This window comes from Balearica regulorum, chromosome Z (genome assembly GCF_011004875.1).
Source record: "Balearica regulorum gibbericeps isolate bBalReg1 chromosome Z, bBalReg1.pri, whole genome shotgun sequence".
NCBI lineage: Eukaryota > Metazoa > Chordata > Aves > Gruiformes > Gruidae > Balearica > Balearica regulorum.
In genome coordinates, this window is record NC_046220.1 from 14,141,339 (window position 1) to 14,163,229 (window position 21,891).

Genomic DNA, 21,891 nt, shown 5'->3' on the forward strand with positions numbered 1-21,891 from the left:
TCTTTAACTATACCTTCCATTTTACAGAGGAAGAAAAATTTATGCAGTAGAGCTGACCCTGCCTTCTTGTGCACTCTGTCTTCTGTGTTAGATACTTACCTTTTCTTCAGCAATGTTTGTGAATCATAACAACAAATAGGAGCAATGTTTTTTTTTTTTTTAAATGAAAGCTGTTTAATACCTCTCCCCTCCTCTCTGCTGTGGTGCTTCTCATTCCTTGGTGGCAAGCATGGTGTTGTATTTCAGAGTGCTGGGTAGGCTGTGGTGGGGGACAAAACAAGCCAGGAAAGGAGGTTATTGCTGATTGAGAAACGTGAGTGAGAGCTGCTCTGTCTGCATGTGTCTTCAGAGCTGGGAAGGGATGAGGCTATGCTGCCATTACTCCTGCTTCCCAGAAAAGTGATCCGACTTCAGGCACTCCATTAGTACCGAGTGAGCTCTGAGTGCAGCCACTCTGGGAGCCTGGAGAGTCCTCTACAGAGTCATTTCACAATACTGATGTGCCTTTTCATGTCCTCTTTCTCCTTATTTGATTTAGTCCAATGGTTTCAACGGATGCCTTTGAAGGTGAACAGCTCCAAGTGAGAATCAACACAAGGACTTCACATTTACAGACTCAGTCAATGCCTTGAGGTTTAAGGATGCTCTAAACCTACCTTATTACACGTGTTAGAGGACCCTTTATCTGCCCCTCTTAAAAGGCATTCTTGTCAAGGAACAAGTACCAATAGTTAAAGCTGCTTTTTCCTGAAGTTTGAGGTTAGGTCTCCTTTTAAACGCAATAATGAGCACTTAGGTGACAATATATCTTTTCTTAGCCAATTTTTTTTTTAACCCAATTTCCTACAACTGATCTGGCTGTGAATGAGGTGTCATTTCATTGAAAAAGTGAATATTGGATTAAGTGTTGAGCTGTGGGTGCTCAGTCATTGCCACAGGGCTGTGCAATCAGACAGGCAAATGTCTCCAATCTGAGTTTCTGTTTTTGTGAAGGTTATGAGTGCCCTTCTCTCACTTCAAAGCCATCTCAGTCTAGACCTAAAGTCATAGAGTGCAAATGGCTAGAAGTCCACTGACATGGGCTTCACCTGTATACTAACACTGAGCATAACCCATGTTCTTAATGTCACTAAATATCTGCCAGCAAGTGGTGTGGATGCCTGTGCTTGGGGACAGCAGGGCTGGCCTTTGTCAGGAGAAGGTTGTTGCTACATGCCCCAGTCAGGGCCTCGGGCTCCCCGTTCCGAGAGAGCCGCTGCCTGGCAGCATCCTGACAGTCTTTTCAATACCTGAAATGCATTCCCAAAGACTAAGTTCATGCTCCACTTGCAAGGTTCTTCAGAAAGGGAATCATTCTTTTCTGAGAAAGGGCAGAAAAAAGATCAGTGAAGACGTATTTCAGCTGACTACAAAGTTTCAGTAATACTTGGAGCATAAAGCAAATTAGTAAGCTTAGGAACACTGTGTATGCCTGTCTCATTCTCAGCAATTGCTCCCTTTATTATTCTTGTTAAACTGAAAACAAGCAGTCAGAAATGATAAAAGATGTGTAATATTTTGTAATAATGAAGCTTAATGCATGGTGGAAGATATCAAGACAGTAAATTAATACAGAAAAGTTTAATAATTTCCTTAGGAAACTAAGGCAAAAGGGACGATTTTATTCATTTACATCTCTGCATGTTATTTTTCTATCTCTAGTTCTTGTTTACTATGCAGAGACTGCATTACTGCAGATATGGTGATAGCTGGATGTTCAACCATATGCGTGTCTTTTAAAAAAGCATTTCCCGTCATTACCGAATTACACTGGGGGACTGGCTCTGGCAGGCTTACACAGCTGTCCTCAGTGACTAATGTCCTCTGGGGATCAAGGTGAAGTGTCCTGGTACAGAAACCGGTGGGGAGACAAAGTTGAGAGAGAGGCAGAGGGAAGAACAGCTATTTTCATGGTGCCAGATCTGAAACCACATTGGGCTGACAATGTCCGAGACAGGGAGGGGGAGAGGAAATTTTCATAAAATGTGCTGAAGCTAATGCAATGAGGCACAAGAACAAACTGAGTAACTTTTGATAACCAGAGAAAGCCTAATATTTTTAAACTTTAAAGTGAATAGCAAGAGTTGAGCAGTGCTAGTATCTGGAATAATATTTTGTACCTGAACTGCTATGAAAACAGCAGTTTTCCAAAGTTCAGTTTGTGATATTGACCAAACAAAACTGAGCCCCAACATTTTTAGTTCTATTATTTAATATGATATGAGCTTAATGGAACCTATATTTCTGTTCGGTGTTTCACTGCCTTTCCTCGTCAAGGGGTAAATAAGCTTCAAGGTAATTTTTAATCTATATGCAAATTAGGCATAATATATCATCTGTAGCAAGAATCAGCAAACAAGTAAGGACAGAGGACATTTGCAGAGAGACAATACAAAAGGAAGACAAGTTCTTGACCAACAATTAGTTAGACATTGATGGAGACGGTAGTTCTGATTTGTTTTAAGGGCTGTCCCAACGAGTTTATTAGCAGCGAAGTGGTTTATTTTTTCAGCACTTACTGTTCTTGCTTAGCAGGAAGGTGCCATTTTTCTCTTGTGAGACACATATTGCACACCTGTGGAACTGCTCTGCTCGTGGCTCTGCTTCAGTGTAGTCCTGGCCAAGCCACCCTGTTGGCTGAAGGAGCGCTCGGTGGCACCAGAAGTCAGCCAGCACTGGAGTTACTATGTATGGCACCACTGCTGTGAGGGTTGTGCTCAGTTCAGCTATAAATGAAGCACTGTCCTTCTTGCAGTCCTCCTGTGAATGAGTACTTTAAAAGTACTTGGAGATCTTTGATGGGCTGGTATGATAGAGGTAGTGAGCAGTTATATGAGTAACATGGCCTTTTATAAACCCCGTAATTTTGGGGGAGGAATGTGGTGCCTGCCCTGGAACGTCACACGTGAAAGGGCAATGATGTGGGCCGAAAGGCAACTGTGGAACCTTCACCCCTGACCACCAGGGAAAGGTGGACAACTGGGGACACTGCACCCAACACCCAGCTCACTTCAGAGTCTCTCTGCATGCTGAGCTCCATTCTGTACTGCAGTGGGGTGATGGCAGCCATCACAAACAGCTGTTGTCTCCTGCCTGTGAGTTATTCTGGAGTTCACTTCCAGGGCTGCACGGCCTGTAGCTGTCTGTCCTACAAAGATTTTGGTATGAAGCACTAGGTCAGTATGGCTTCCAGGAGGCATGACAGCAGTAGGATCGTATGTACTGGTCACATAAGTGTCTTGCAAAATTTCATGGGTTAAAAAGCTCTTCACTATATTTTATTGTATCATACAGTACATCTGATTTGCAGAATGACTTATTAGCAGGGTACTTGGTTTAATAGTTTTCTTAATTCCACAGTTACTCCATTTTCTACATTGACCACCTGCTGCAAAACCACAGAGACTGAAATCTTCCATTTGAGAGAGAGAAATAAAAGGAGAGGGGATGATTTCTAATGCCATGCTGACAAAGAAATCTTTTCAAAAGTTAAGGGAGTATGAAGATCTATAGGGGTGTTTTTCTGGAAGTCTGTAGGCAAACTGCCATAGTAGATCACAACATCATCCATTAGCTTAAATAGTCCGTATCCTTCCCCAGTGTTTGCTCTGCTGTATTCAGAGAGAATCACATCCTTGCTTGAAGCCCTTTTTTACTGGTCATAATGAACTGAGCTTCTTCAGTCCTCTTGCGTAAAGTTCTCCATCACTGAGCTCAGAAGGGATTAATACAAATTGCAGAAGTGCAAGGGAGAGCTATGAAGATGAAAAAGCATGGCCAAAATAGTGCAAGAAAGCTATGCCTTCTGAACTGCTGGATTTGGTAACAATCTTTCAGATTTTTGGAAGGAAGAGCCTTCTCTGAAGGGTTCCATGCAACAAACAATGTTTGTCAAAGAGCAGCATGGTGTCCCTTTACAAGTTCTGGCATAGTCCTATCTGAAAGGTTTTGGTTTTATACAGGCAGGCAGGTGGGTTCAGTCTTATGTATGTATTGGATTAAATGTGATGTCATCTCCGAAGTATTATGCTATTGGTGTGACCCCTGCCAAGGTGCATAAGGCGATGGGAGTGGAGCTGCCAAGGTTCAGTGGAGCAGTGTCAGGATGCAGATGCAATGCCACAGGGACCCATGCCTTTGTGCACTCTGGAGTGCTAATGTCGGGCAGATGTGGAGAGAGGGCTTTTCTGGCTAGAGAACATTCAGAAGACTGACTGCATAAGGGTTCTAAGAAAACAATATGCAATCATGCAACAGAACTGACAACTACATTATTAAGGGAGGATAGAGAAATTAGTAACTTTGCCAGATAGCTTTTGGGGAAAAAAAACCTGCACCGCAAACCCTTTAAACATCTCTAAAGGTTATTTATGTGGGAGTGTAGGGAACATGGCAGCTTGCAGACCAGGGCCTTAAGCACTAAACCAGTAGATGACCTTTACTCAGGATATCAGTTAAGAATGTGATAATCTTTGAAAATGTTTCCATTCTGCTCAAACTCCAGCTGATGCACAATTCCCACTGCATCTGAGTACACACTTAAAACCTGATTCAGCAAAGCACTTCAATGACTTATTTCTTGTTCAATGATTTCCCTCAACCTGAGTTACTCTGCTGCTATGAATTTAAGAATAATATAAGTTATGCCAAGTTCCTTTCCTGCAAAGCTCCCTAAGTATCTTTTTCACCTTGGATACCTTGATTAAACAGATTCATTTGTGAAATTGCTGGTTGCCTTTGACTGGTCAGTCAGCTAGAAGGATTCTTGATGGGTTCACTGTGTTCTGCTGCAGACTGACACAGAAAAAGAAATCAAAGACCAAGAAGTATAATACATCTGATAACAACCAGAAAAAAAGTCAAAAAAGGGAAAAAAGATCTTAACTTGTAGTGTCTTAAATTTGAGTGTCCCTTGGAGAGATTCTTTTAAGGGGAAACACCTGTGAACCTATTAATTGCATAACAATTTCAGTGTTTACTTTGTACAGGGAAGGGGACAGAATGCTGGTAAAATATATCTTTATCATGTCACCCGTGTTTCACCGCTTATTTGTCTGGGTGTTCATGGAACTGGGCACTGGAAATTTTGGGGTCTGTACTTTTAAGAAACATTTTTTCATGTTTACAGTTCACCTTAAGCTGCCAAATGTTGTTGTAGGCATCTGGATGCCTATGTCACACTGCAGGATCAGAGCACTGAAATGTAACAGTGGGGAAAAAATCTGTATGGTATTAATGCTGTTTGGTATTTAATTTATATATATATATATATATATATATGTGGTGGGTTGACCCTGGCTAAGGGCCAGGTGCCCACCAGACCCGGTCTATCACTCCCCTCCTTCTCTAGACAAGGAAGAAAAAGTATAATGAAAAGCTTATGGGTCGAGATAAGGACAGGGAGAGATCATTCTCTAATTATCGTCACGAGCAAACCAGACCGAACTTAGAGAGGGAATTCATCTAATATATTACCAAGCAAAACAGAGTAGAGGAATGAGAAATGAAACCAAATCTTAAAACACCTCCCCCCACCCCTCCCATCTTCCCGGGCTCAACTTCACTCCCGGCTTCAACCTCCGCCCACCCCTCAGCGGCACAGGGGGACGGGGAGTGGGGGTTACGGTCAGTTCATCACACGGTGTTTCTGCCGCTTCTTCATCCTCAGGGGGAGGACTCCTCACACTCTGCCCCTGCTCCAGCGTGGGGTCCCTCTCATGGGAGACAGTCCTTCATGACTTTCTCAAATGTGAGTCCTTCCTAGGGGCTACAGTCCTTCACCAACTGCTCCAGCGTGGGTCTCTCCCACAGGGTGCAGACCTTCAGGAACAGACTGCTCCAGCGTGGGTCCCCCACGGGGTCACAAGTCCTGCCAGCAAACCTGCTCTGGCCTGGGCTCCTCTCTCCACAGGGCCACAGGTCCTGCCAGGAGCCTGCTCCAGCGTGGGCTTCCCACGGGGTCACAGCCTCCTTTGGGTGTCTCCACCTGCTCCAGCATGGGGTCCTGCATGGGCTGAAGGTGGAATCTCTACACGCCCTCATCCTTCCTCCATGGGCTGCAGGGGGACAGCCTGCCTCACCATGGTCTTCTCCAGGGGCTGCAGGGGAATCTCTGCTCTGGTGCCTGGAGCACCTCCTCCCCCTCCTTCTGCACTGACCTTGGTGTCTGCAGAGTTTCTTCCATCTTCTTACTCATCTCTCTGGGTGCAAAAGCTCTCTCTAACTGGTTTTTTTTTTTCCTTCTTAAATATGTTATCACAGAGGCGCTGATTGGCTTGGCCTTGGCCAGCGGCGGGTCCGTCTAGGAGCCGGCTGGCATTGGCTCTATCAGACACAGGGGAAGCTTCTAGCAGCTTCTCACAGAAGCCACCCCTGTAGCCCCCCCGCTACCAAAACCTTGCCACGCAAAACCAACACAATATATATTTTGGTTTTGATAAAAAACTATTCACTGTCAGAATGAGAAAAAACTGAAGAAAAGGACTTGGAAAGCTAACTCTGGAGACAAATTGGCATGATTGGGTTCACTCGTGTATTGGGTTTGCATGGAAAAGTTTTTTGTAGCAAGGGGCTACAGGGGTGGCTTCTGTAAGAAGCTACTAGAAACTTCCCCCATGTCCAACAGACCCAATGCCAGCCGGCTCCAAGATGGACCCACCACTGGCCAAGGCCGAGCCCATCAGTGATGGTGGTAGCACCTCTAGGATAACGTATTTAAGAAAGGTAAAAAAAAAAAAACCAAAATAGGGTCAGTTTTTGCAGCCCCTGGAGAAGAGTGAGAAGATGTGAGAGGAACAACCCTGCAGACACCCAGGTCAGTGCAGAAGGAGGGGGAGGAGGTGCTCCAGGCGCCGGAGCAGAGGTTCCCCTGCAGCCCCATGGTGAGGCAGGCTGTCCCCATGCAGCCCATGGAGGTCCATGGTGGAGCAGATACCAACGTGCAGCCCCTGGAGGACCCCATGCCAGAGCAGGTGGAGGCACCTGAAGGAGGCTGTGACCCCGTGGGAAGCCCACGCTGGAGCAGGCTCCTGGCAGGACCTGTGGCCCCGTGGAGAGAGGAGCCCAGGCCAGAGCAGGTTTGCTGGCAGGACTTGTGACCCCGTGGGGGACCCACGCTGGAGCAGTCTGTTCCTGAAGGGCTGCACCCCATGGGAGGGACCCACACAGTACGAAATTCTCTGGCAATCATTCTCTAGATATTTTCCACTAAAAGTTTTTATGCTCCACAATCTAAAGAAATTACTTTGAGAACCAAACAGAACAAGGAAATCTTCATATAGTTAGCAATAAACCCCAGGAAAAAGATCTTATAATTACAAATCATATCCAATTTGTAATTTTTGATTGCTTTAAAATTTTATTATATTCAAACTCTTTTTCTGCCTTTTTTTTTTTTTAATAAAGCATTGTATTACTCTTTTGAAGGAAAACACAGAAAAAAAGAATGAGATTCTAAACCTAGAAGCCAGTGGACTTTGAAAACAAGCAAGCACACTTTAAATCAAAGCTCTTGGATCTCCGGTGATACTATAAGCATCATCAATAATGTTCCATTGAGCACTGGCACCCTTTTTAAACCTCAGCGTACTTCACGATTTGGGAAAGTTGTGGCAGCAGTACATGGCCTAATGATATTCAAATGAATACACATCAGGAGGATTTCCCAGTATTTGAAACATGTACCATCCCACATGCCTTTTGTTGTGAAATAAACTTCAGTGGATGGCAAAGAGCCCATGATGGTCTATCGTGCATGAGTAAGCCATGTAAGAGCCTTTTGCAGTAGCTGGATGTTTTTAGCAGGATCCTCAGGAAATGCTGCTCTTCCTCTTTCCCAGCAGTGGAATTAGGTTCTAAAACAGTCTGGGGAAAAGCTAATCCTGCAGTAGCTGAGAAACAGGGAACAAGTAGTTCCCATATTCACACCCTCTTTTTCAGTTAATATGTGATCAATGAGCAAACATCCCAACAGTAGTAAAACCGCAAGAAAAGAGGAAAGTTTGTTTCCCACTAACTTCAGACCAGTTACTCTTAATGGGGTCCATCACACCAGTTTATGGTGTGATGGATACATTCAACCCCTTAACCAAACCTGCAGTATTTGGGTACAGACTTCAAAGGAGGTAAAGGCCTGAGCCACAGCCGGGCCAAGAACTCCTCCAGTTTCAATCTGTTGTCTGAAAACCCACAAAGGAGCAGAGTGACACAGTAAGCATCGATGCCTAGGAGCTTGGATCACCAATGATACAATTAACACATAAATAATGAGTGGCTTTTCCAAGACTCTTTTATCAAGGGAAAAAGAAAGCTGTGGGTAAAAGGAGCCTTATTCATACCTTTCCATTGCATGTAATTTGCCTACAAACCAACCAGTTTATTCCATAAATGTGACAGCCTAAGTGAGCCACCTTTGAGCTCTCCCTGCTAGACGGCTTGGCTGCATGGCAGTGATCTCCCCTTAGGATGAGCCGCCTCTCAAGTTTGCTCCTCAAGGCAGAGAGACCTTTTACCAATGCAGATCTTTGGATATGCCCAATTTGAGCTCTCCCTGAATTGCAACTGAATTGCACTTCAGGTGACTCACCCCTTGAGCAGGGTTTGTCTCTCATGGTTTGGGATTTCTTACCTGAGACTAACAGATCCTTCCTTGCCCGAGGCGGAGATATCCCTTACTCTTGACAGATCCTTGGTAAGTGTCTGATAGCATGCTGAATTTATACTACAGTATTAATCCATGTTATAACTCAATATTAATTATTACACACTTTGTATAAATTCCAATAGACACAAACCGTTATCCAAATCTGAGACTAAGATTGGACCTAGCTGCACCTAACTCCATTAGGAGTTTAGAAAGCAAGGGGATCCACTCTGAATTGCGTGACTCAGCAGAAGGGTCTTCCTTACCCGTTACATCTCTGATCTCCGTGTGAATCATTCTAACTCGATGCTAATTCAATTTTCCTTTGTTTGTTTCTTTCATGCAGTAATTAATAGAATGAACCTAGCCATCAAACTTGGTTAAGTTGCACTTTTACAACATAATATTAAAATCACTTTTGCTAATACTTTTGAGAGTGGCTCTTCAAGGGTTCCTAAATCAGGATTTGTAATGTATTGAAACTTGATAAACCACTATTAAATTAAACCACTGTTAAACTTTGTTAAATTCCATTGAATTTATTGAACTCTATCAAACTATTATTTTTACCTCAATAAAACATATTGCTGCTTCTGTCTTTTGACTGAGGTGCATTCCAGTCATTCACAACAAATTGGCATATTTGGCAGGATCCTGAATCACCCATTCACAACACATAGTTTGTCTGGTGGGTTTGGATGAGGAGTACCAAGAGCTCTTACTTTCTCATCTGTCCCATCCAGTCCCATCACCTGTCTCAAGAAGCATCATTTCAGGCTATTCTGTCCCAATCATAGCTTTCCGAGTTCTTCTGTCCCATCTTAGGCTCAGCCATGCAGCACGTTCTGTTGAAGGTCTTATGCAATGTTCCTCATTAGCATCTTCCTCCCTAGCCTCAGTTAAAAGATCTGTCAGTCTGGGATTTTCTCACTGCTCACTGCTTCCCTGACTATCCTGGTCTCCCACTGTCGTGGTTTTACTCCAGCCGGCAGCTGAGCACCACGCAGCCGCTCATTCACTCCCTCCCCATCGGGATGGGGGAGAGAGTTAGAAAAGTTAAAGTGAGAAAACTCCTGGGTTGAGATAAAGACAGTTTAATAGGTAAAGCAAAAGCCGCGCGCACAAACAAAGCAAAGCAAGGAATTCATTCACCACATCCCATGGGCAGGCAGGTGTTCAGCCATCTCCAGGACAGCAGGGCTCTGTCACGCGTAATGGTTACTTGGGAAGACAAACGCCATCGATCCGAACGCCGCCTCCCCCCCTCTCTCTTCCCCCCAAGCTCCTTATAAACTGAGCATGACGTCATGTAGTATGGAATATCCCTTTGGTCAGTTTGGGTCACCTGTCCTGTCTGTGTCTCCTCCCAACTTCTTGTCCACCCCCAGCCATCCCCCTGGCAGGGCAGTGCAAGAAGCAGAAAAGGCCTTGGCCCCGTGTAAACACTGCTCAACAGTAAGTCCACAGAACAAAAACATCTCTATATTATCAATGCTGTCTCCAGCACAAATCCAAAACGTACCCCCACACTAGCTACTATGAAGAAAATCAATCCTCTCAGCTGAAACCAGGACACCCACAAAGCTGTGACACCTTTCAGCTCCTGCTGAAAACATTTGGCTGCACTTGTAGCCTTTGCTTGTTGCTGTCACAGAAAAGCAACCCTCTAGACCTCACAGACAGGGTCTGACATTGACAGCAGGAAAGGGGGGAAAAAGCAAGTGGGAAAACTTGGACTGTCTCCCTGGCTTGCAACAGCAACTCAGGAGAGGCAGAGACAGAAATATGAAAGGAGCACAGTTCAAGGACAGTGACAAATGTTCATCCTTCTTATGGAAAGGACCATTGCAGCTCTTTCTGTAATGACCAACCCACCTCAGTTGACAGGAGATGGTGGCTCCAGCCATCCCTCCCATGGGGTGCTCATTGCGTCCGTGGCACGCTATGTTGGCTGGCTCTCTGTCTCCCAGCCAGAGACATTGTAATACTCACCCCCAGAAACCAAGCCTGAGATGCATAGAAGACTACAGTCAGCTGAGATGAGTGAACCCGAGTCACTTAAAGGTAGGTATTACCATTAAATACTTGTTCTCTACATCCATGCACGGCAGGATAACAGGGTGGCAGCATTAAACAGCAGTAAGGGAGAATCTGCTTAGACATCAGGAGTAGTTGCTTATGTTATCCAAGCCCTAGAAGAAACCAGCCTAGGAGGATGTGGACTGTGCCCCAGGGGTCTGTGGGAGCAGGTTGGATATGAACCTGGCGGGAGTGACTGTGGTAGTGCTGCTTCAGCTTCAGAGCAAGGGAGAAACTAAATTGATGGCAGCTTCTGCTAGGCTTTATGATTTTACAAGGGTAATTCAGTGTGTAGAAGAAAAAGAGGCTCCACAATATCACAAACTATAAAGTGTTTCCACTGGAACCGCATCTAATTAGATCAGCCCCACCACCCCCTTCCAAAAAAACCCCTCAAACTATCAAAAAGTAGAACCAAATGCTGGAATAGCACTGAGGAACCAAAGCTGTACTGATGAAGAAATGTTGTCACTTTGCAGAGGAATGTGACAGAATATCTCATGCTGCTCCAGAAGAAACAACAAATATTTCATCTAGAAAGGCATAAGTTTTAAAGGTTTATCAACTGCGATGAAATGGTGGCATGCCTAGAAGACAAGCTAGCAGTCTGCAAAAATGAAGACAACAGCAACAATGAAACTACTCAAGATTTTAATTTCAAGCTATGTCATATATTATGTTTGTTTGGAACTTCATTGCAGTACTGGGATTATAACCCCTCTGCTTAAAAAGTACAGGCCCCTGCCTGATAAATTAATGGCGGCTATCTCAGAGCAGGAGTAGAGAATGAAAGCTCTACAACACAGATCATTATAATCAAATGGGCTTGAAAGGAGCCATTAAACTTTTAAATGGCATTAGGGCTCTTAATTCAGAAAGAAAGAAGCAGAAGCAAGGATGGGAGGACAGATTCGCAGGAACGGAAATTTCAGTATTTCACCTTCAGAAAGAAAATAATGAGTTGTTTGGCACGTATTATTGCCCAAGACCCCTACTTATAGTCGTTTCTATATTTAGCACAGGGCTGAACATTGATTCATATTCTCTAAGTAATGCAGCTCTGCTAAGAGGCATTGATCTCGGTTAAATGACATTTAGTGTTTAAATAATCAAGAGTACTCAGAGATGTCTTAATAAAGCAAGGTCAGGAAGGAAGCTAGGCTTTTATGGCAGACTCCTTTTTTTCCACTTACAGTCCTCAGATCACCATTAAAAAGTAATAATTTTTATAAGCAAAGTATTTCATATTAGAAATGACAGTTTCAGTACAGTGTGTGCAGCATGGAGAATCTCCCCGTGCACACCAGAAGGGGTCACTGTTGAAAGCTAAATCATCTTCACCAAATCTGCATCAGGAAAATACAACTCCCTGAGCCTGTACCTACAGAGTAATAAAAATCCACGTAACTGCTTTTCTCCATCTTCCTAATGTATAATGCCCTGTCATGAAATAGCTATAAAATGTCCAGTCTTAACTAAAACTTATGCTACTGATCTTAAGAGGAGTAAGTGCATGTTTAAAGACTTTAGATAAAAAACTACCCCAGCCCTGCCCAGACCTGGAATGATTGTTGAATGGTTAGAAAATATTAGCACAGAGCTTAGAAATGATGAAGCTATAGAAATGCTGACTGCTAAGACATCAAACACATGCAGCAATCTTTCAGCCTCTTGTACATGCATATGTACCTGATTCTTGGCTGCAAAGTAGTCGGACAATTTTGGGAGATCATTCACCTGCCCCAGAACAGACAAACATCAAACCTTTTGGTTTGATATTTTGGGAAACACCTTTTGAATCTACACAACATGTATTTCTGCAAGAGTGTGGAAAGGAGTGAAGACAAAGATCCTTAAAGTGATGCAGCTTATTAATTGGAGTTTCTTTGGAAACACTGCGCTTTGCATATTTTAGTTTCCTTTAAGTTGCCATAGCTACTTGGCATCACTGACTTTGGCAATAACCTGCTGAGGATGACCTGCTCTTCAAAAATCACTGGTCAAATAAAATCCTATAAAAACATTCAATAAGTTCCTGAGAGATTATATAGTCAGACCCCTGAATTTTCTTTTCACTGAACATAGCGTATCACAAGGGGAAAAAACCTTTGAGACATGATTTACATTTCAGTGATTGAAAGTCCACCACAATCATGTGGGTTATTCCTCTAGGAACACTTAGGAAAATGTAGACAGTTTTATGACATTTTTGTGTTATGGTGTGAGCAGCAAGCAGCCTGAGGCCAACAGAGCCCCTGTGCAATATGATGCCTTTGCTGTGGACTTGTCCCACCTGCATGGGAACATGGAAAGCCTGTGGTGGGCTCTGGCTGGAAGAAGAGCATACTCAGTAGCAACTCTTTCTTGGATATAGGTAGGGAAATGGGATATTTGGACAGAAAGAGTTCAAGTTTGAAGTCATAGAGTGGCAGAAATAGGGAAAAAGAGGTTTTAGAAGGACAAGCAAATTTGGAGGGAAAGAGGAACATTGGCATGAGTGCTTGCAGTAAGAAAGGGTGGTAGTGAGGTTTCCCTCATTTTATCTCTCTTTTTGAGATGAAGGGCCCAAATTTTATGATGCAAGCTGTCCCTCCAAATAAAAAAAGTACAGCTGCATTGGTTGCTTGTTTAACACCCTCATTAATTGTTTGTGGAATAGGAAAGTTATTACTCACATCTTCTAACATGAAGACATCACCTGGAGCTTATCTCAATACAGAGCGAGAAAGTTTACCAAACTTGTCTGGTTTGATTGCATTATTATTACCAATCTTGCTAATTCTACCTGTGTTAGGAATTGCCTTGCTCTGCATGTGACACCATGTAAGTGTAGTCCCTGTATAAAGAGCCTGCACTTAGAAATAATTTCTGTCATCAGCATTCACAATAATTGAGATAAAGTTGTATTCTTAAAGTAGCAAATGGCTACAATGAAGCAAACAGAAAACTGATTTTTATTTTTTTATTTTTTAATAAAAAGGGTTCATATTTAAGTTTCCAGTTAGTATTGTTTGGTAATCTTCTGCATGACTGGTTTTGTGCTTGTGTGTTGGTGCTGGTTCCTTCATCTTGGCACATTTTAAATTTCTACAGCACTATGTGCTGCTTGCCTCATTACACAGGAGTGATCTATGACAAGTAGACGTGTTTATACATGCAACCATTTCTACAACCTTGGAACTGGCAGCAAAAAATAGCATCTTGTGCACAGTCTGTTTCTCCAATTCTCATGTGCCAGCTTGATCAATCCAGTTGTTTCCCTTGGACTTTTCAGATACAGAAATAGAGCATTACAATATGTTCAGCTCATGCAAGATATACCAAGTCCCTTCTTAAAAGGGCAGGGTTCATTTCACAATTCATATCATTCTCATGATAGTGCTCAGCAAATAATTGCGTATCATTTGACATTTTGAAATCAAGATTGTCTCTCCCAGAGAGACACTGCAGCACAAACAAAGGTTATGAGTCTGGTACAGAAATTATTAGGTAAAAAGTTGTGATCTGTATTAGGCAGAAAAGCACATTACATGGGCCCTTACTTGCCTTAAAATTTAACTCGAAATTATCTCCAAAAGGCCCTAAAAATATAGGAAAGGAGAGGCTGACTGAATTTTAGAGGGAAACTGACAGCAAACCATACCTCCATCTGTGGAGCACTAAGAGGTCTGTGATTCCCTGGTAGCCCTCTAAGATATTGCAGTTGTGGAGTACAAACTGCTTTCTGTCTTCTTCAGACCACCATGACCTTACTACAACCTGAGGCAGAGATGATGCTTCTAAAATGACCATATAGAAGCACACGTAAATATTCAAATGTGTTCAGGAAACAAGCATCTAAGTTAATACTCTATGATGTGCCTTGCTAAAGAAAAACACTACTTATTTCAAAATATATACTATAGCATAGATACAGCATAATTACTGTGTATAAGGCTATTTATTTATTTGTGCTTCCAATACCATATTTTGTAAAGCTGGCCAGTTTTGTAAACTGAACCTGTCATTGCATTTCTGTCTGCTCTGAGATTTTGTATGCGCAGTTGACATAAAATAATGTCAAATACAACTAAATGTCTGGATTACAAAAGGCATGCTTTTAGATGCATTCTGATATCAGTGTTCACCTATAATTTAGTGTATATTTTTTGTACTTATCATTCTTATGTAGAAATATGTGTACATGAGCTTATATATATATATATATATATATAATACTTATATGGAACAAATGCCTGATTATCTGAACAATAACAGATTTCTTTGCAGATTTCTTCAATTCTTCTGTGGAAATTTTTGCTCCTGGTTTTCCAGTAATTGAAATAATCCAGTGAAGTTCTGGGTATTAGCTGCTGCTCTCTTCCTGGGTGCAGTTAGGAGCACAAGAAACATTTTTGCGTGTCAGTGCCCACATCAGTGTGTTAAGCTGGTCTGGCCTCAGGTCAGCTTGGTAAGCAGTGTATTGCTCGTCTCTGTGATGGTATTGCAGGAGATGGCATCGCAGGAGATGGCATCATACAGGCACCCACAAGAGCAGACCATCTCCCCTATTCTGGCACACACAAATGAAATATGTGCTGCGACAGTGACATGCTATGTGCTTGGTTGATGTCATGGAGAGACAGATGACCATAAAAGGCAAAACTCTCACGGGGATAAGGCTGGTACTAGGACTCCTTCCCTTTGCAGGGCTGCTCTGAAGCAAATAGATCTGGAGGAATATTTTACTTAGCTGCAAAGCCAGCACCATGATTATCGTGTAGGGAAAGTTTCTTTCTATGCATTCATTCTGCGTCAATATCACACGTTTTAACAGAGCTAGAAGGTCCAACACATCTTCCTACTCCAGCTCAAATAAAGATGCAGCACTCTCCCAATGCAGATGTAAGGCACTCAGTATTCCTGCCTCTTTGGGCAGGCCTCCAATGGGAAAAGCTGTTAGCAGGTCTGTGCTGGGAAGTACTCATGCCATTTCTCCAGGCCCAACCAACTGCACTCAACAAATGGAGATTTACCAGTTTAACTGCTTATACCTCAGAGCTTTGCTGAAAGATGTTTAGCCTCTAGTCAGTACACAGACATTATACTTGCCCAAGTTTATAGGACAGGCTTATCTATTCAAAGGTGGTCACTCTAAAACATAATTTTGGGTCATGCTATTCAAATGGACATCAAATCTTATCAAACCCATGCGGATTGTGTCAGGCTACGAATATATCTGCATTGCATCATAGGTGTGTGGGGGTAAATTAATCACTCTGATCTGGCACACCATACTGGCAGCTTAAAAGAAAATGTTACTGGTTCTTTAATTAGATCAAAAATTGGTTTAAGATTCTTTCAAAGCAAGCCTTATGCCCCACACTGGTTTTCTGTCATATGAGTAGCCTAATGATCAGAACATTGGATGATGTCTGACTTGTAATTGCATTTATACCTACTTCACTGAGGGTGTTGTATGTGAAGTGTCACCTCATTTCATAGGTAGGAGTTAAGAGACAGATATTAAATGAGCTGCTGTAGATCAGCCAGAAAAACTGTGGAACTGGGTATGGAGGTAAGACGTCTTCACACCCACTCCAGTTCCTGAATGCTCAGTCTATCCTTTTTTAATATGGGCAATGATACAAATGACATTTAGACACAGATGCAAATATAGCATCTTATGTCCTTGCATGGAATTGAGATGTGTTAGGGATACTGTAGATTAGTACCCTCTGTATCTTCTCTCCAAGAGAGACTTTCACCTGTATTTATGATGAAGCTTTGCAGTTTTCTTTGTTGTAGAAAAAAATTCACCCCATTAGAAGGTACCCAACATAACTGAAAGAAACATCCACCGATTGGGTAACTCTTCCTGCCTGTGGGCCGAAAAAGATTTACTTTTCATTTTCACAGCAGATTTTATGTCAGTAAAGACAAGCAAAAACTTTTTTCTACACCACCAAAAATAATACCTTTAGAGGAAACATACAGACTTGGCTCTATAAAATCACTCTTCTGTCATGTTTATGCTTTCTATCCATTCTCAAAAGTGAGTCACTGTTTTAACAAATTTAATTCATATTCTGTGCATATTACTGAATAAGAGAATACCAGGAGTCACTGTTTTCAATGGGAACATGGTATAGTTGCATCCTTCACTGCAAACAATGCTCTTTTTGAGAGGACAGCTGCAGAGAAGAACTCTTTCAAGATGGATAAAAACTTGAGTACTAAAAATGTCTTTTCTCCCAGTTAGGTAAGTGCTTCTAGATGGATCTTCAGGCTTAATGTAAAGGTGGCAATGGAAGAAGTTTCCAAAAGAAAAAAAAGCACTTTTTGCTCATAGTCCTGCCATTTCTGTAGTTTCTGCTATGTCAGATATCTGAAATTCAGACAGGATCAAGCTCATTTAAGAGGTAATTAGAGAGCTGAGTGTCAGCCAGCTCTATACTTAAAACTGTCAAGATCTTGTCAAAGAATAGCCAAACATCTGCTCACCTAGGGTACACAGAGAACTCATTTCTGTTCTGGGCAATTCCTAGTTGAGAAATTCAGTGGTAAAGAATCAGTACTTGCTCTGCTAGAATATCTTGTAATTATCTATGTAAGCCATCAGATATACATGGGTAGTTTTAGGCAATGCCTAATATCTGTGGTCTTTATGGGTGAAGCAAGGCTATAATTTTTGCTTTTTTTCTCCTCAATAGTGTTCTATTATTTCAACAAAGAAACAGTTTAATAAAGCATGGAATACTTGTATAAATCAGCATCACCCATGCAAAACTCTTCTTAATGCTTCCCATATAAAACTGAAGATGAAAAATTCTAGGCAGGTTTATGAAGCACTTCAGTGACCATCCATGCTCATGACCTATGCATACAAAGGGGACGAATTTGCAGTAGACAAGAGATTTCAAAGTGTGAAGAGCTACCAAAGCTAGTTTATTCCTCCCAGCAAGCCCACATGCTTGGCAGAGAGCAAGGAAGTATAAATAATCCTAGTTTTCCATGTTCTCCACTGCAAAATGGAGCACAGCCCATAAAACCTGTGATGTGTTATGTTCAGCGACAACTCAGCTGACATCCGTATGCTGCACAGTGGTCTTGGAAGAGTGGGCAGAAAGAACAGAGGAGAAGCAGTGGAAGCACATAAGAATGGAAATGAAGTCCCTATGTTCTCCTTACACCAAAGGTAAAACAAGGTGTTGGGGCAGATGACTGAAGGTACCAGCCTCTCATTCTGCCACAGTGGTTTTACATGCCTCACCTGCCCATTGATAAAAGGCAGGAAGGTAGAGGTCTTAGGGCATACCACATGAAATCAAGGATGCAGTTCCTTCCTTTGTGGATACCATCTGACTCTGAACAGCCTTTCTAAAAAGGATAAGAGAACATGATCTGTTTGGGACTGGAAAGTTTCCGAGGAAAGGCCAGTGGAAGACATGCAATAAAATATTATTTTTTTGTGGTAAATAATTAGTAAATTTACTAATTTAACAATAATTAAATTAAACTTGCATCTTCTTTCCTTTTCTTCTCTTCCTTTTTCCTTTTTGCATGGCTAAGATGAACTCATGGAAGGTAACAAAGAGAACTGACCTTGCCTAACTCATTGTTAGAGTTAATTTAATAAATTTAATTCAACTTTAAAAAAAAAGTTATGTGGCATGGGTTCAGTGCTTGTGCCAGTTCTAGAAGGTGTTTAGGGAGTTGTCATGCTCTGGATAATATGAGTTTCCCAACACCTTAGCGGAGGCAAGTTTCAGATAGTACAACAGCAGTACAGGAAGAACTGGAAAGGGCTGGATGACAGAAAAAGAGCAAAAATTCTGCTTTTTAATTAAAGTCTGACAAATATCCATCATGGGATAGAGTCCAAACACTCATCGTTATCAACATGAAGTAATTATGGTTTTAACTCACAGTTGGGTGCTGGCCCATTTTGCATGAACAGTCCTGTCTCACATTGTGATGGGGAAACTGCATCCTGCCAAAAGGGCAGGTCTAGCTCTCCACGAACTCATACCACCGCTGTTGTGCTGGGTTCAGAAAACACATTGCTGTATGTTCAACAGATCTAACCTGACGGAAAACAAATCCACCCCAAATAACTATCTTTTATATTTACATCCAGCAGGTCATCTCACTGAAACAGCTCACTTTGCACCTGTGTGGAGAGACACAATGCAAAGGAGGGAGGGAAAATAGGTAGCTGGAGGAGTTGGACTGCATTGGATTTCAGCGACCACTTACAGTTATAGTGAATTGTGTTTAAAATAAAACCGAAGATAGGCCAGTGATAGACTACTGCAGTTGGTTGGACACAGGGACCCACTAGCATTTACCAGAGATTTTTTTTCCTACATGAACCCTCTTGTTGCTTAGAGTTTTGCACTACCTTATCCTGGACTCTTCCTACTGCCTAGGAAAGAGGTGTTTCACATTTTTGTGTTCTTCATGGCTTCATTGTTATCAGGTACGTCTTTTATTTTATTAGCCAGTATCATGATTTCTGCTATTGCTGCTAAATAAAAACATATGTTCACATGTGCATATGGACATTATTTTCTTATCTACCTCATTAGTTACAGCAGTAAGAGCAAATTAAGCATATCTGAGAATGCAGTGTTACAATCATCTACCATAATTGGTTTCAGGAGTTCCCTACATTGTATTTCATCTATCTCACAGTCACAGCACTGCTTCAAAACTGAAAAAAAAGCATGATGACTGTTTCTTTATTTAGTAAATTATCTATGCTTATTATGCTGTAAATAGCTCCGCACAACTTCATATCTGAAATTCAGGGTTTTTTTATTTTCCCCAAGGGACTCTGAAAGCAATGAATAAACGCATTATTTGACTTGTCCAAAACAGTTTTTACACTTTAGACACATGTTCTGTTCAGTTAGAGGCCCTTTTCTCTGACTGTCCACACTGTAATATGACATATACTTAGTTTGGGAGGGACTTATGGAGATCTCTGTAGTCCTGCTTCTTAAAGCAAGGCTAGCTTCAGACTTAGATCAGGTTGCTCAGGAATATTGTTGCAACGTTTTAGGATAGTGTGCACCCAAGTTACATTTGAAGCAATGTAGTGCCCTGGTGTAGTGAGTAGATGGGGATGTTCTGGAATTGTCCTGGAACTGGCCTCATGTCCAGAGCCTGGATAAACTACGGGAGAGCTCTCAGGTATCATTAAGGAAACCAAATGTCTGACTTTTATGAAAAAAGAAAACTTCTGGATATAATTTAAATAGTGCAACGATAAATATATAAGTTATGACAAAGTTGAATGGGAATTTAATATGAGATATGACTATATGAAATAAGGTGAACTTTTAAGAGAAAAAAATTAGGAAAAGGATTATCAAGAAGCAATAACTCCTAAGGCCAGGGAAAGTTGTAGGACTGTACTCTAGAAAGAGAGGATTGTTCTCTTGACAATGGCAATGTGAGAAGCAAAGCCAGCTACGGGGAGACACTGTCAGTATCTTGGTTACTGCTGTTCTTGCCATGCAGGTGTCAACAGCAGCAGCGTGAAGGAAAAACAATAGGGTACTAAAGTGCCAAAGGCTTTTTATGGTTACACTGGGAAAACATCATATGGTGTAAGAAAATCTTGGGGACAATCAGTTAGACAAGGTCAGTTCCCTTTGTTACCTTCCATGTGTTCATTTTATTCATGCAAAAAGGAAAAAGGAAGATAAGAAAAGGAAGGGAGATATAAAATGCAAACTGAAATTACTTCTAGCAGGGTGAGACCTTTACGTGTCTGTGGTCAGGACCATAAGATTGCTTCTTTAGCATAATATAACAGAGCTGCTGCCTGCACCTCGAGGATGTTTTGATTTTCGTTTCTAAGTTAAAGTGGAGTAATTGTACCTGCATAGGTATATCAAGTCTTACTATTACATGGCTGCATGTGTGAGATTGCATTTGACTTTTCAGATGATCTGAGACTTGTTGGCATGTGGAAACAATGGAAAGAAGGAGGTGGGTTAGAAATATCCCATTGCAGTGGGTTGACCCTGTCTGGAGGCCAGGTGCCCACCAGAGCCGCTCTATCACTCCCCCCCTTCACTAGACCGGGGAGAAAAGGCATAACAAAAAGCTTGTGGGTCGAGGTAAGGGCAGGGAGAGATCACTCACTAAGTATTATCACAAGCAAAACAGGCTGAACTCAGCGGGAAAATTCATCTAATTTATTACCAAGCAAAACAGAGTAGAGGAATGAGAAATGAAACCAAACCTTAAAACACCTCCCCCCACCCCTCCCTGCTTCCCAGGCCCAACTTCACTCCCCATTTCTCTCCCTCCTCCCCCCAAAGCAGCACAGGGGGACGGGCAATGGGGGTTGTGGCCAGTTCCTCACACGGTGGCTCTGCCGCTCCTTCCTCCTCAGGGGGAGGACTCCTCACACTCTGCCCCTGCTCCAGCCTGGGGGCCCTCCCACGGGAGACAGTCCTCCACCAACTGCTCCAACGGGAGTCCTTCCCACGGGCTGCAGTTCTTCACCAACTGCTCCAGTGTGGGTCCCTCCCACGGGGTGCAGACCTTCAGGAACAGACTGCTCCAGCGTGGGTCCCTCCCACAGGGTCACAAGTCCTGCCAGCAAACCTGCTCTGGCCTGGGCTCCTCTCTCCACGGGGCCACAGGTCCTGCCAGGAGCTTGCTCCAGCGTGGGCTTCCCATGAGGTCACAGCCTTCTTTGGGTGCCTCCACCTGCTCCAGCGTGGGGTCCTCCACAGGCTGCAGGTGGAATCTCTACACCCCCTCATCCTCCCTCCATGGGCTGCAGGGGGACAGCCTGCCTCACCATGGTCTTCTCCAGGGGCTGCAGGGGAATCTCTGCTCTGGTGCCTGGAGCACCTCCTCCCCCTCCTTCTGCGCTGGCCTTGGTGTCTGCAGAGTTTCTTACATCTTCTCACTACTCTCTCCACCTGCAAAAGCTCTCTTTAACTGTTTGTTTTCCTTCTTAAACATGTTATCACAGAGACACTGATGGGCTCGGCCTTGGCCAGCAGTGGGTCCATCTCGTAGCCGGCTGGCATTGGCTCTGTCAGATACAGGGGAAGCTTCTGGCAGCTTGTCCCCTGTAGCCTCCCCGCTACCAAAACCTTGCCATGCAAATCCAATACACCCAT

The 21,891-nt window shown here is 42.8% G+C and overlaps 1 long non-coding RNA gene across 1 annotated transcript in view; it reads left to right on the forward strand.

The window, feature by feature from the left end:
* LOC142599434 (uncharacterized) overlaps window positions 1–21,438 on the forward strand; it is a 209,675-nt gene extending 188,237 nt beyond the window's left edge. Inside the window, exons 2-3 of the long non-coding RNA XR_012832997.1 lie at window positions 5,833–5,882; window positions 21,324–21,438. This is a non-coding gene — a long non-coding RNA (uncharacterized LOC142599434). The remainder of the gene's footprint in view (window positions 1–5,832; window positions 5,883–21,323) is intronic.
* The last annotated feature ends 453 nt before the right edge of the window (window positions 21,439–21,891 follow it).